Below are 14,680 nucleotides of genomic sequence, written 5' to 3'. Positions count from 1 at the left end.
AAGCCTAAAATTTTTCCAGTCATGGCCATCTTGAAGCTTGTAGGGAAGGGATAAGAGAATGGAGTTTGAAAGAAAAAAAAAGTTCCTGTTTGTTAGTTTTATTAGGAAGGCATTTTAATGATAATTTTCCCCTCTGTTCTTTCACAGAGTGATAAGAATCTCTTTTCTTCTTGTTTCTTGGAGGGCACTGGAAGGCATCATGGGTCAGCTAGACTGCCCTTTATCCTCTCCCATCCATCACGGTTCTGGCTGGTGATGGGTTCAAGGTGTTGCAAGTTTGAGATCCTAAGCAGTTCCTAATGCCTCCTCCACACTCTGAAGCCTGCCTTGTTTTTTCAGTAATCCAACCTTTCCCCTTCACCCACGAGAGAGTTTAAGGCATCTGCTACCACAGATTTCTGAAGGGAATGGGGAAACTGATAAAGAGTTTTCATTGTGCTTTGATTTCCAGAGGAAAATTTCATCCTAGTGATAGTGATACACTGATACATTTTTCTTAAAGGGTCAGAAGGAAGCATGGAAAATTTCAAGAAAATAACATATAGCTGGCTTCAGTGCTGTTATACTGTTATAAAAGACAAAAAGGGCACAGTCGTTAATGTGCCCAAAGATTTTGTTTTTCAAAATCATAGATGAGACATAGAAATTAAATTCTAACTTGTGCAGCCCAACAACGTTAATGGCTTGTGAATTGTGATGTCTTGATATAAACCAGGACTGCCTACATGTTTAGCCCAAGGTATTTAGCTCAGTCTAAAGGGACTGGGAAGCAACTGAGAATGACATTGTCAGCATGTTAGCGCCGAGTTTGTGAAGCAAACCCCAAGGCTTTCAAATCTGCATCAAGACAATTTTTTACTTCGCAACCAAGGATTGCTGTAACAGCACACACAATCTGATGTAGTACAAGGTGAGGGAGAGCTACTACAGGGGCACCTGGGAACCTTGAGGAGAGAATATCATCCCTAATTTGTTCAATGTTAAGCATCACACCCTTGCCATTATTTAACTTTACCTGATCTTTAGTGGGATAATTGGTGTTTAACATCTGTATTATACATCCTTCTTGAGGATGGTGTTGACAGTGCAGCCTGAATGGTAAATACTCTGTGGGGTGCCCTGCCCAAGATAGAAATCTCTGATCTTTCCTCCAGCCAGACTTGCCTGTTTCCTCTCTGACTGAGCTGTAACTTCTGAGTGAGTTGTGAAACTGTGGGGCTGCTGTCGTAAATGTGATCAGACAGAAACATGTAGATGTTAAGCAGGGAGAGCTTGCCAAATACGTCCTTGTGCTACTGCCTTGAACTTAATGGCAGTGAGATTAGAAACCCAGGTACTCCAGACTGCAGGTGCTTGTTTTGGGACCAAGCATGCTGCAGCTGGATCAGCGTGGTCCCAGGTCTCGGTGGATTTTTGTGCAAGGGCGGTTGAAGATTTTAAATAAAAACCTTCATCGGGACAGTCAAAACACAGGGATGTCAAAACTCCTCCCTGTTCCTTGAAACAATCCCTAGACACCGGGCTGACGACAGTCTGATCTGACAGGGTCTGAGCCATGTGCTTGCAAAGGCTCCATAAATCTTGCTCGCACCTTTGGAGCGCTCCTGGTCTCAGGCTGCAAAGGGAGCTTTCTGCAGGATCCCTTTGTACAGAGTGTGCAGACAATGACATTTTTGTCTTGGTTTTCATTTCATATTATTGCACCAGTTGTCCTGGATAAGATCATAAACTTGTCCTCACTGGTAATGTGCTTTCACAATGTCTGGAGGAGGTGGGAGGAGGTTAAAATTAATGCACCTCCTAGTGTGAAATTATTCATGGCTCAACACTTGTAATTACCAGGGCCAGTTTTAGGAAGCCGGTAGTTATGAGGAATTTGATATTTTAAGACTTAAAACAAATGTTTTACAAGCTTTATCCTTGGCCCACTGCAGAACACATTGTAGTCTGGTAAATCGCAGTGTATGTGTACCATCCCCAGCCATTCCCATCAGCTGATCACACCTGTCAGTCATTCATCACCAACCATTCCCGTTAGATAATAAAATTCAATTGAGCTGGGGGGAGGTCAGCCCAGCCATTGTGCTAATTCCCCACCAGAGCAGGGCTCCTGCAGGCAGGTCCAAGGCATCCTGTGCAAAGTTCAAAGCTTTTGGAAAAAGTAATCAGATCACACCAATTAGGGCCTGTCTGCCTACACTGACAACTGTGTCAGGAGCTCCATCCACCCCATCCCCTCCTGGGCATGCTCTGACCTCACTGCTGCCCTGGCTTCAGGCTCCTCTCACCATCTCAGGCTTGTTCTGACATAACTGCATTGCAATTCCTCCTCATTCCCATTAAAGCAGGAGCAGAATTTGGCCCTCAGTGCCATTTTATAGCAAAGAGACTGGCTGTAGGCTGAATGGGGAGTAGGGCTTAATTCAATATTTAATCTGTGTTCTTAAATCGTGTATCATATTACTACCTTTTAATTCCCTTTGTTACTCCATGATTTGTTATGTGTTCTGGGGACTCCCACACTACTCCTAAGTGCTTCTGCAGCTGAGTCAAAGCGATTCAGCTTTCACTAGAGACCAAAATACCACGGGCTGGCAGGGATTGTGTGGGTGTGTTTTCACACCACAACCCTCAGCTCCTTTGCCCCACAGAGAAGGCAGCTGGCATGGCAGGCCCCTGAGCACCCGCTGCTGCTGGCTTCTTCTTCCACCAAGTAGTGCCACTCTGCTTCCCTCTCCTACCATTTTGTTCAGTGAAAAGAGATCTATACTTCAGTTTGCGTTAAGAAACTTTGATGTTGCATCACTTTTAGGTAAATAAATACTTTTGACAGTTAAAGGACTTGCATTGTACTTCAGATGTCTTCTTTGGATGTCACTTCAGTCTATTTACACATTCAAAACAGGAAATGTATTATGTCTTAGAACTGCGTGTAAATTTAGTAAGTCAGTTTTCACCTATGTGTTCCAAGTTATCTGGATTTCTGTTTGTTTCTGAAAAAGGCCCCCAAACTACTTGATGTTTCAGGCTTATTTTGCTGCAGGGTTGCAATTTGGGTTGTAAAAATGCAAACAGGTCAGAGTTATTCCTATATTTGTGTCTTGGGATCTCCGAGGGATCCAGCAAATTAGAATAGAGGATTGCTCAGACTGTAAGATTATCACCAAAAAGAAAATCCGGTTGTATTTTGCATTTTCCACTTATCCATGCAAAGTAAGTTGTTACTAAATGACAGACAGGGCAGCTGATGGTTAGTGATCACAGTAGTGTTGAAGGGGCCCTCCAAAACATGGTGACAACTTCCTCTCATCTGGTCATACCCATTCATAATATACTGTATTATTGGTTTAAAATGCATGACTTTAAGTATTTACACTCACTTTAGCAGTTATTAATTAATGAGCCCTTCATATAAAACGCTGACAAAATGATCCAGTGTTACACCATCACAAACCAAGCCAGCATTTGTGGAGAAACCACATCCACTGACGAAGTCAAGCCTCTGAGGGCTGCATGGTTTTTCTGGAATGAAAAAGAAAGCAGGCTGGATTGTAAAGTGCGTGGCTGGGCACTGCAGCCAGTGCAACAGGACAGCCCAGCTCTGCTCTTGGGCAGGGCTTGCCCCTTTACTGATATAGAAATGAGAAACTCAGTTGACTTAGGAAAAAAACTCTTCCTCTGTGTTTTTCAGTTAATGTTAAGTTTGCCACAAGTGTAGGACTCACATATGCTCTTAAATGTATCTGGATATCACAGAAGAAAAAGTTGCAGCAGATAATACTGATGAAGATTCAGAAAACACAACAATGTGCCAAGCTGTTGATCCCCTAAGGAGAGTAATGCAGCCTCTCAGCAGGCTCCAAGGCCAGAGACCCACTGCCAGAGCAGTGTAAACGAGGCTTTATAACACCACAGAAAGGAAGGAATTAGAAATTATTTAAAACAACATGCCCTACTCCACTGAGGTGCTCTTAGGGCAGTCCTACAGCATCGTTCAGAGGTTTATGTTATTCTAGGAAGGACAACTCCTGGAAACGGTGCATGAGAACCACACGGGCAGACAAACGTCGTCCCATCCAGACAGTCTGAATTAATGCCTGCCCAAGTGTTTGGATTTTAAAACGCCTGTCCCAGTTTTAGGCTACCAGATGCCAACTCCCATCTTTCCAGGAGCAGGACTTGACCCTCTGTAGGAGGATCTGTCACGATCTCCGCTTTAATCATCACAAATGGCCAAAAGAAAAATCAATCTATCACACTGAGAAAAAACTTTTGAGATCACCCCTCAAGGAGGATTGCAAGTAATCCCTGTGCAAAGGCCCTGTAAAGTGATCTCTTTCAAAATCATATGTATGAAATTAGTTATAATCTGCATGGTAACGACCCAAATTTTCAGCTTGACTGTGCACAATAAGGAGCATACAGATGGTTCTGAGGAGGGGACCATTTCATACCGTTTGGCCATTTTGAGATCCTTGCTGCATCTCAAAGGCTGTCCATGAAAATGTGCACAGTAAATCAGGGTGACTCTGTTTTACTGGTAGAGCCTGACCCTGTGCCCTTTGAAACTTGTGACTAATCTCTCACTAATTTTAGAGATATAGGATCAGCACTTCATAATTTAGGGCCTAATTTTTGTCTGCATGAAGGTGCTTTTACATGCTCAAAGTTGTGAACCTAAATGTCAAAAAAATGAGCCTACAGCAGGGACTGTTCAAGGAGCTTGTCTTTACAAGCCAGTCACCAGAGTGCTCTTTGATGATCACCGATTCTTTCAATTTTATTAAATTTAACAAAAGCAAACCTTTACATAACATCCAGGATACTGCAGGGGGACAAAGGGATTGAGGAATCCCATGGAAATGCATAACTAAATAATGAAATTGCTCTTTCCCAAGTACACAAAAAGGACTGTATCATTCGTGATAAATAAATGTTCATCAGACAAAGAGTAGAGTTTTGGATGAAGTATAAATCATCCTATTTATTGTTGTCACTGTCAAAAACCAATCCTGTAGAGCAGCGTCTCAGTTGAAAGAGAGGCAACAGAAGACAGGGCTGTAAAAGAAGTGCAGTTGAAATAATCTGAAACTGGGATAAAGTGGATCTAAAAGAGGCAAAACGGAGCAGCCAAACTTAGGACTTCAGAGGGAAAGTCCGCTTACTCGAGGAGGGAAAAGACAACCTGTTATGGAAAGGGCAAGTGAAAAGAACCTGTCCAGGAAAAATAAAACGCTATCAATTTTGTATATAATATTATCAGAAAATTATAATAACAGTGAGGGAGACTTCATAAAGGAGCTGATAAGATAAGTGGTCTATCTCCTCTGCTATCTGCCTAGAGCACCAGTGCTATGTTTTTGCTAATAACCTTATCTCTTGTGGCCTAACGTCTCTGATAAGAGGCAAAGCAAATGCTGTGTTTTCTCCTGTTATGTTTGTAGTAGGCAAGCAGCTTGCTAAGCTTGTTCCCTTTTCTTCCATAGTTCTCAAAGCAGGCATTTCTCCAGGTGCAGTGGGGAGAGGCAAATGGCCAGTTCAGGATGGTTAGGTCATGGGAATAGGTCTAGGGACACCTGGGAGTCTGTGCTGCTTCTGTCCCAGACTTACTGGGAGACTTCAGCCGAGTCTGTTCAGCTCCTTGCTCCTGTATTTCCCTTTAGTCCATAGCAGAGACAATTTCTTCAGTACCTAATAATGGGACTGGGGTCTTGCAAATAGTACGTGAGAGGAACTGTTGGATATCAGAGAACTTGTCCTACCAATTTGAGAGCCATGCAATAGTCAGGCAAGACTACTTCAGTCCTGCCTACTGCACCCAGTTCAGCAACTGCAAAGTTGTTGAGTCCTGCTCCAGAGTTCCTTACTCTTGCATCACTGAAAATATTTTGTGTACAACTCTGTTAATTAAAACTTTGCTAGTAGACACTTGAAGTAATGAAAACCAATACACACCTGCCAGGTCTAAAGACATTTTCTTCAGCGAAACTATTAGATCAACATAACTAAAACCTGGCCTGTAAATGTTTTGGCCCCAGGGCTTTTCTCATAGTACATTAAAAAAAAAAAATGTCAACCCAAGTTAATCCTCCTTCTAACAGTTGGTAGATATGGTTTATCTGATCAAAACAACAGGACAAAGGGATTTTACTGACTTTATTTTCATTATCATTAAAGTAAATGTTTTTGCATCACTGAAAAAAAAAGTTATTGCAGAGTTATCATGTGCTGTGGCATAGAAATTGTCCCATGCAAATCTTGATTCAATATTATTATACACTACTGTAAACAGCATGGTGTTGATTCAGAGAGAGATCGGGGGAAGGTATATTTCAGTTAGTCTGTTCATTTGTTTTCAGTTCCTGCTGGGGCAGTTGAATTCCAGCTGCTGACTGCTGGTAACACTCCCTGGCCCTAAGCCTGCGGGTTCTGAGGTTGAGCAGCACTGCTGAGGACATTTCATGTTCCATGGCTGTTCTCTCCTGTTCCTCACTTGTAATCCCACTTCCTCTCACAGGCAAGTAGAGGTTACGAGACAGTGAAACTTGTGTACCTTATGTGTAGTGGACTGATCCTTGAGTTGGTCCTGAGCATAAATTTAAACAGGTACATTCAGCCCTGTGCAGGAAAGAAAATATTGCAGGTATATGAAGTAAACCACACAAATAAACCTGTCCTCAAGAGCTGTATTAGGCAAGGAAATTCCTGCACAGCACAGAGCTTGCTGAGAAGTTACCACTTCACACTTGCCCTCATTAGGATAAAAGTATGTTACTGATGAATGAGAGGCAAAATCCCAGTCATTCCCAAAATAGGAAGGCAAGGCTGTGAGCATCTCTCTCAGGAGGAGCCTTTTCAAGTCAGACTTGAATTTCATTCCACCTTGAGGTAGTTGCCCACTGCCTTGGCTTTGCTGGTGGCACAGCTACAGCAGGGATTAAGATGTTAATCCTCACTTCCCATTAGCGCTGCCCAGTGCTGAACGTACCTTCCAAGACCTGGCACATGCCTGTGCCACACATCCCAGGGAAGGACCCTAGCTGCTTTCCCAGCAAACACAGCACAGCTAGGTAAAGCACAAAAAATGTTTGCATAAATCTCTGCAAAGCACAGGCACAGAGGGGAGAAACAGCCCCAGACCTCCTTTTTATAGCACTGCTTCTTGGCCCCATAAAAAGGGATCATTAACTGAAATCCCCTGGCCTCCCAGGCTTATCTGTCTATATAGGGCTGTATTTAGGAACAGAAATGAGATCTGGCAATTTTTAAAGATTCAGATTCCTTAATCATTCATGGTGGGAGAATGTCACTGAATGGGGATCCACACATAAGCCCCCAAGATGGGAAAATACAGGGAGCTTTTGGTTGCTAAGGAATAAATGAGGTTAAACAGAGCACATATCCTTTCCTCATGCAGTGCCTGTCTGGTGGGAATGAGAAGCCCTGAGTTTGGTATGCAGTGGTTTGGTGTCTCTGGAAACATCTGGATGGCAAGACAGGACTGTGGCTTTGAATATTGTTCTGCCGTTTCTGGTTGCAAAGCCCTATTTCCTCCCATCCTCTCACCATGAAAATACCTCTCCCCATGACACAATGGGGGAATCCACCTTCCAGTGGGTTAAGAGATTTATTTCACAGCAGCTGCGGCAGGGGTGTAGGTAGAACATACATGTGCCATTACAGGGCAACAGAGCCCCAAGAACAGCTGCTCTGTACACACCTGCCGTGGGCATATGGGAGGGCAGTGATTTATCCTCCAGCATCAGTAGAAAAAAGCATGGACCAACCAGGCACAGTCGGCCTCTCTTATTTTCCATCTCTTCTGTGAAAACTGTTCCCTTCTCCCAGGCTGTCCCTTGCTTTTAGCCCATTGCAGTTGGGTTGCGCAGGATGTGAAGCCACAGTCAGTTCTCCATGAAAGCGGACAAGATGTTTAAATCGACAAGAGGGGTTGAGTTCCCCTGCTGTGGAGGGCAGCCTCCATCCCATGCTGGTTTGGATACCAAACACAAGCAGTGCTACAGCAGCAACTTGGGGTGTTTGGAACCCAAATGAGCAGATCAGATTTCTGCTTTAAAATACTAACACACAGAGAAGCAAGAGAAAAATGATGGTGTGGAGAGAGGAGAAGCAATATTCCAACATAGCCATTGCCTGGGGACTTCTCTTCAGTTTCTCTCGTAGGTTTGTCTTTCTTTTTGTTCTCTGTGTATCTCCAGCTGTCAGAGTGCAGGGAGCTGGCCGTGTGAGCCTCGGTTGGGTGCCCGTTGGCTCAGCAGCCACAGCTGCACACGGGGGAGCAGCGACACATCCTGGGGTGGCTGGGCTGAGCGTGAGGGGTGGCACGAGCTGCAGCTCCAACTGTGCGAAAGATGTGGGGAGGCTGGGCTCCTCAGGCTTGTGGTAATGGACTCCCACCTATGTGTTGTTAGTCTTCTTGAGAGCTTTCATATCACCCTATGCACAGTTAGTTGGGGTTTAGACATCCTTTGATACAGCATTAGTTGATATCAAGCTGCTGAGGGAATTCGAGCTTTGCCAGGCTGAGGAAGAGGCAAGGTGAAGTGAATACAGAATCCAGATGCAGGGTGAAATGAAAGGCAGTTTCTGGGAAAAGCCTGATGTTATGGCAAATGATGTCTCTCACAAACTGGGATTTACTCTTCAACAGAGAAGTGTTTTGCGTTGTTGCATTTATCTCTCTGAATACGGAACATTCTGTACACAGACTGATGATGAAGAAATCATCAAAAGTCAGCACAACCTAGTACACATAGGGGCCTTAAACAGTTGAAAGAATTAGATGGGAAAATAGAAAATAAGTTTTATTACAGATCAAATTAAATGAGCTAGAACTAAGCTTTCCAGGGAAAGCAGGATCTGGCCTCCCATCTTACCAGGCATGGATGCATTCAAGAACAGGAGGAAAAAACAAATTGGCACATGCTGTAGATGGACAGCAGCATTAGATATAAAATACACAATCAGTGCTCAAAATATGTGAAACAAAATAATCAAATCACATTAGTCTCTTAGAGATTGCAGAAGGATTACATCAGGAGCCCTGCCATTTAAATGCTACAAAAAGTAATTAGAGAGGAGCAAAAAGGCTCATTAAAACCTGATTCTGTTTCTACATGCTTTAAATATCTGTTCTTATTGGCAAAACTGGAATAAGAGCATTTTCAAATGTTTATGAGAATAGGATTTATATCAAGACCAAAGGGATTTTTCCATGTGCCAACCACTTACAGAATCTTGAAAATAACCGGAACTGAAGAGATCCTAATATTCCAGATAAGTTTTCATATCAATGGTCCCTTTGCCTTAGTGAGGCTACATTTATATGAATATGTAGCATTATTTTGTAACCTAAGAATTCAGTGTATATGGAAAAGTTACAGTTGGAGGTTTTTATTCCTGCTTTCCCACTGCTGCAGTTCAGCTGACAAATACTCAGGCAGCTGATGAAGAGGAACAGTACTGGCTGCTCACTACAGGTTCCAGAGTATGAACTGCCACAAAAGACTGGAGGCTGGATGTTGCAGTGTTTACTTCAGTGACTTTAAGGCTTTAGGCATTATGTGTAACCACTGATACACGTGTAATGGTGCATGTGAATGAAGATCCATATCCGCTGATAAAGTTTATTCTGTGGTTATGATTTTCAGATTGGGTTCTTCCCCAGCATGCAGGAAAGGTAGCTAGGAAAATGTGACAAAAAGCTCCCTGGCTTCAGTTCACTGTGCTATGAGGTGTTCAGTCCTACATAGGGAACTGGGGGTGCTGCCAAGCAAAAATGTGTGAAAAGCACTGAGTGGGCTTGATAGGAATAAATACACAGCATCGGCTGCATCAATTGAAACTTGCCTCTCGTGGAGTAGTGTGTGTTCAACAGCATCAGTAACAGCAATTTAAGAACAGATACAGAGGAGCAAATTATCCACTGTAAACTCCAGTGGGAGGCAGAGTTACACTAGGTTTGAGCAGATGGGGGAGGCTGGTCTTTCACCAGGGAGGAAGGAACCATGGTGAGTGACCCAAATGGCAGTGCTCATCTAGAGTTAGAACAAGCAACAGAATGTCATTCCTAAGAAAAGTTATAAGCAGCAGAAAAACCAGCTAATCTTCACAAAATCTTCACTTACTTAACTGTTTGTAAGTTTAAAATTAGCTACCTGCCAGCTGGGAGCAGGAGATGCTTCAATACGCTTAGTGAAGAGAAGTTTGAATGGGAGAGTGGCAGAAACTCTCTCATCTGTTCTTGAACACAGGCTGAAGCCAGTTCAGAACTCCACCCAGAGATGCCTCTTCCATGAGCACAAGCTCCAAGGAGGCCAGCTCTTGAGTTATTTTGTGGGAAGCATTTTGGATGCTGAGTCAGCATTGCCAATTCTGGTAGCTTTGAGTTTTCCATGGATGGTTCCTGTGGGCTGTACAGGACTTGTTTATCTGCTACAGCCTAGCCCAGCATGGCAGGATTGCAGGCAACATGAAAAATAAACAGGGGATTCTGGCAGCATTATGTCACTCAGGCCTGCCCAAATGCTGTGGAGTTGCTGCCAAGTTAGGTCACTTAAGCAAATAGTTTGAATGGGTTTAAGAGACAGCTAGACATTTTTATGAGGAGAAAGGAGATTTGCAGATGCAAAGACAAAGCAAGGAGGTGCGTTTGAGATAAACTTAAAGGGCCAGGCTCATTGGACCAAGTGGCCATTTCCTGCCTCACAATTCTTTGCTTCCTTACATCTATTTACAGAGGAGAGACTGTGATGGTCCAGTGCACAGCCACTGCTTTGGGAGACGCCTGTGGCAGAGCACAGAGGGATCATGATCAAAAAACCCCACTTTTCATGGAGGAGATGGCTGAAAATGGTCAGTAGGAACTCCAGACTTCATGAAGGTTGAAATTAGATTTGACTATCTCATGAGTCATTTAAAAATTCCTCTCTTTCTGCCCTAGGGCAAATAAAGACAAGATGGTGGGATGGAACAGGTCACCAAACTAGTGAGTCTCTGGAGGAATCATTCCTCCTGGGATGTTCCCAGCTGGCACTAGAGACAGCATTTCCTGGCATGGTGGAGAAAGAAATTATGGCACTACCTGCTTGGGACTATTTAGCTCAATTAGGACTGGCATGGATCATCTGGTAATGGTATTTTCTTTATTTGATGAAGTATTCTTACCTTTATGAAATGAAATATGCAATCAACCATCTTCCAAAGGCCTTCTCTATGAAATTTGGTAGAAAACTAAGTCACAGCAGGAAGGACATGGTTGCTGTATACATTTGATAAAAGAAAGGAAAAAATTACCTGCAGAACTCAATTTCTTGGGACAGGTTCTGGATCTCTACTGTGTTTAGCATTGCTCATCTCTCTAGAAGTCTGAAATAGAAGACTTTTAAGTGTGTTAGATCAGACAGATTGTCAAGACACAGGTGCCAAGTCTCCCTTGCGTGCTGAGCAGGATCTCTCACTGCTACAGAAGCGCAGTGCAGGTGTTTGGATGCAAAGCAGGAAGGATTTTGTATGTTATTACCATTAAAATAGGATTATGCTGTAAAGTTGTGATGTGACTGCAGTCATCTTTCTCTTTTCCATAAAGAGAAAATCACTTAAAAGAAGGGAAAAGGTTCATCTAGTCACAGTGGATATAAACTTTATGTGCTGTAACTAGCTATTTAACCTCTGCAACCTCATCTATCTGGAGACCAGTTCACATAGTACCCATGAAATGAAGGCCTCTGGCAAATGGTTTGTTGGGTGTCTGGGCAGACTCTCAGATGTACACAAAACATCATTAGGCATGCAGAGCCACAGAAAGCAGAAACTGGTTTTTAGAGAAAGGGACAGATCTGCCAAGATCTGGGACCTCCAGTTAGCATCATTTTCTTTTGTAAGAATAGTCACCGTTTTTATTACACTTACCCACAAGTGATCAGCACTGTCCACAGAGGAGCATGGCAGGGACCCCAGTCAGCTGGGCATGACAAACATTTAAACCAGATCTCTTTACAAATGGGAAGAAGTCATAAAATCTGCTGTGAAACCTTAGTCCTAGCTTCAGCTGCTAGTGACTTTAATGGCAAAAGTGCCCTGTCTTCATTATAGGAACCTTTTACACATTGTCTATTTCCCTAAGGGACTGGGAGCAGATTGATCCCACAGTAGCACTTCAACTAGTAGAATAGCAATAAAAAGGGGGAAAGGAAGAAGAAAAAATCCCATATACTAACCAGCAGCCATTCTGCTGCTAGCTTTCAGCAGAGGCAGGTGCTTATGGGGTTTTCATATCCTCTTTATGGGAGCACTGCAGTAATGCTCTTCTTAGGATGTGCAGAGCCCTCAGCAAAAGGAGGACCTGCCTGTACCTGCAGAGAGGAAAATAATTCCTACTCCTCAGTGACAAGCCAAAATTCTTCACAAGTATGTGCTAGGAATTAAAGGCCCAGCCCTATTAAGAGCAATAAATTTGTACCAGGGATGTTCTTGGCCCAATAGAGAGAGTAAATTGACACTTTCTGGTGCTGCAGCCTCCTGCCAAAGAGGGGGAAGAAGTAACCTATGTATCAGCAAAATTATCTCAAGAAGGGTTTTCTGTAGCCCGGCTTTTGGAATGAAAGCCAAATTGTAACCTTGTGTGAGCCTCTCCGAAGTTTCTTGAAGCTAAAATACTGTGCTTCATTTACTACAAGCTGATCAGAAGCATTTGTGTTTCTTGATCCAATCCTCTCAAAAAGGAAAAGACAGGAGGGAGCAAAGAGCTGAAACGGGGGAGAAAGGGGCTGGCAAGCAGCACAGGGGAGTGAGCACCAGCATCCTTTTGAGTCAGGAGCGGGGAAGAGAACTCCTGCAGCCTGTGCCTGCTCCAAATAAGCAGCATTTACACTCCTTTTCCAGAGGGCTGAAGACTCCTGGAGCCTCAGCAGCTGAAGACCAGGCCCATGCGCTGGCCCCAAGAGCTTTGCAGCTTCAGGGCACTGCAAAGCAGCCTTTGGCTTTGCAGTGGGGATGGCTGAAAGGGGTGGAGAGAGGCTCTTAGTCTGGAGCAGCTCCCTCCCCGTGCCCCAGATTGTGTCCAACACTGCCAGCCCCCAACCCCAGGGAACATGCAGGGGGGCTCAGAGCCAGGTGCACCCCAAGGAGAAGAGAGGCTCTCCCCCTGCTGAGGCAGCTGGGTATACTCCCTTCTTGGGGAGGGCTCACCCAAAAATGCTGGTAAAGGGCGAGGCAAGGGAGGGGTTTCTGCTGTGGGAAACAAGCTGCAGCTGCTCTCTGGGCTGTGTCAGCCAGAGCTGGGTAAGTGATGCCTGCCTGGTGATCCCAAATCCTGCCGCTGAGGCTGGTTTTTTCAGTATCTCCCTTCAGGGTACCACAGAGTTGATGGCTTTGATCTTGCTCCCATTTTTCTCTTTGGGGCCAGGTGTAATGTCAACTTTTCCAATCTATCCATCCTCAGTGTGTTCCTTTGCTCAGAGCTGAGAGCATTACGAACCTTTTCCATGCATGGAAAATCATTTCATGGCCCATGAAGAAACGATTTTAATGAGATAGAACTGCTCTGTGAAAGTCCCATGGACAGGAGCCAGCAGTTCCTGAGGGATAGAGGTGCCTCTTCTACATCTCTATCTGCCCATGTGCTTGTCTTTAAAATTATTTATAAACAAGTTCTTGAATTGATGGAACCACTTGTGTCTGGGGTCCGTTACACATTGTGTATCTGCCATTTGCCAGATCACAGCGCTTTCCCCTTACACCTCTTTTCTCACCAGCATTCACCTAACATTCACCCACACTGGGGTTCGTGGCACCTTGGAAATTTCTCTGTGGTGTCAAATACCTTCATTTTATCATATACTGTCTGTGGAGCAGACAGGAGTGAAGGGGAGAATCGGCAACTCACTTCCCAGTGGCAGAAGAATCTCTGTAATGGGAGCAGCGGGAATGGAAAGCAGTCCTGATCTGCAGAGCCTCACCAGCCTTTGTTCAGCTCCCCTTGCAGGTGCAGGGGCTGCCACCTTTCCCAGGAGATCAGCACCATCCATCCCTGCTCTGAAAGCTGTTCAGCACAGTGGAGGGGCTCCCAGCTCTGGTGTGCTGTGCATAGATTTGCACACCGTAGCCTCTTCCAGGGTGGACAAGGCCTATCCTGGCCTCCTTGCTGCACAAGAGATTCCTGTGTGGCCAAGAGATCACAACACACACTGCAGGCTGAGACCAGGCTTCCCTGGCAGGCTCTTTGTTAAAATGGTCCCTTTCCTCAGCCACAAATAACTTGATGCATGAAGAGAGCGAGGGAAGTGACGTGACCATATTCAACAGCCTCCATTTGCCAGTGCAGAGTGAGACCTTCATCTTCACTGCTTTATGTGACTTCCTTCTCTTTTCTTGTTTGTTTCACTGGTGTGACTTTACCTTCGGTCTGAGCAAATATCACAGAGAAATCTCTTGTAAACAGGGGGACATGACATTTTTACAAGATCCATGCTTAGCTATTTGCTTTGGAGTCTGTCGACAATCCAGAGTTGAACAAATGGTCTGTTTGCCTTTGCCCCTGGAGGGAGCCATGCTCTGTACAGCCTGGCCAGGGTGTGTTACACTGCCCCAGACCCTTCAGGTTTTCAGTAAGGGGAGTGCAGAGGGGATCACCCTGAGTTCTAGAAGCCACACAGTTCTG

The 14,680-nt window shown here is 44.4% G+C and overlaps 1 long non-coding RNA gene across 1 annotated transcript in view; it reads left to right on the top strand.

Annotated features, from left to right (window-relative positions):
* LOC120760585 (uncharacterized) overlaps positions 1-11,519 on the top strand; it is a 52,405-nt gene extending 40,886 nt beyond the window's left edge. The window contains exons 2-3 of the long non-coding RNA XR_005703410.1: positions 10,760-10,875; positions 10,964-11,519. This is a non-coding gene — a long non-coding RNA (uncharacterized LOC120760585). The remainder of the gene's footprint in view (positions 1-10,759; positions 10,876-10,963) is intronic.
* Positions 11,520-14,680: the final 3,161 nt, after the last annotated feature.

The sequence above is a fragment of the Hirundo rustica genome, chromosome 17, assembly GCF_015227805.2.
Source record: "Hirundo rustica isolate bHirRus1 chromosome 17, bHirRus1.pri.v3, whole genome shotgun sequence".
NCBI classification, from domain to species: Eukaryota; Metazoa; Chordata; class Aves; order Passeriformes; family Hirundinidae; genus Hirundo; species Hirundo rustica.
Note: the sequence above shows the minus strand (reverse complement) of the source record. Positions and strands in the feature narration are given on the sequence as shown.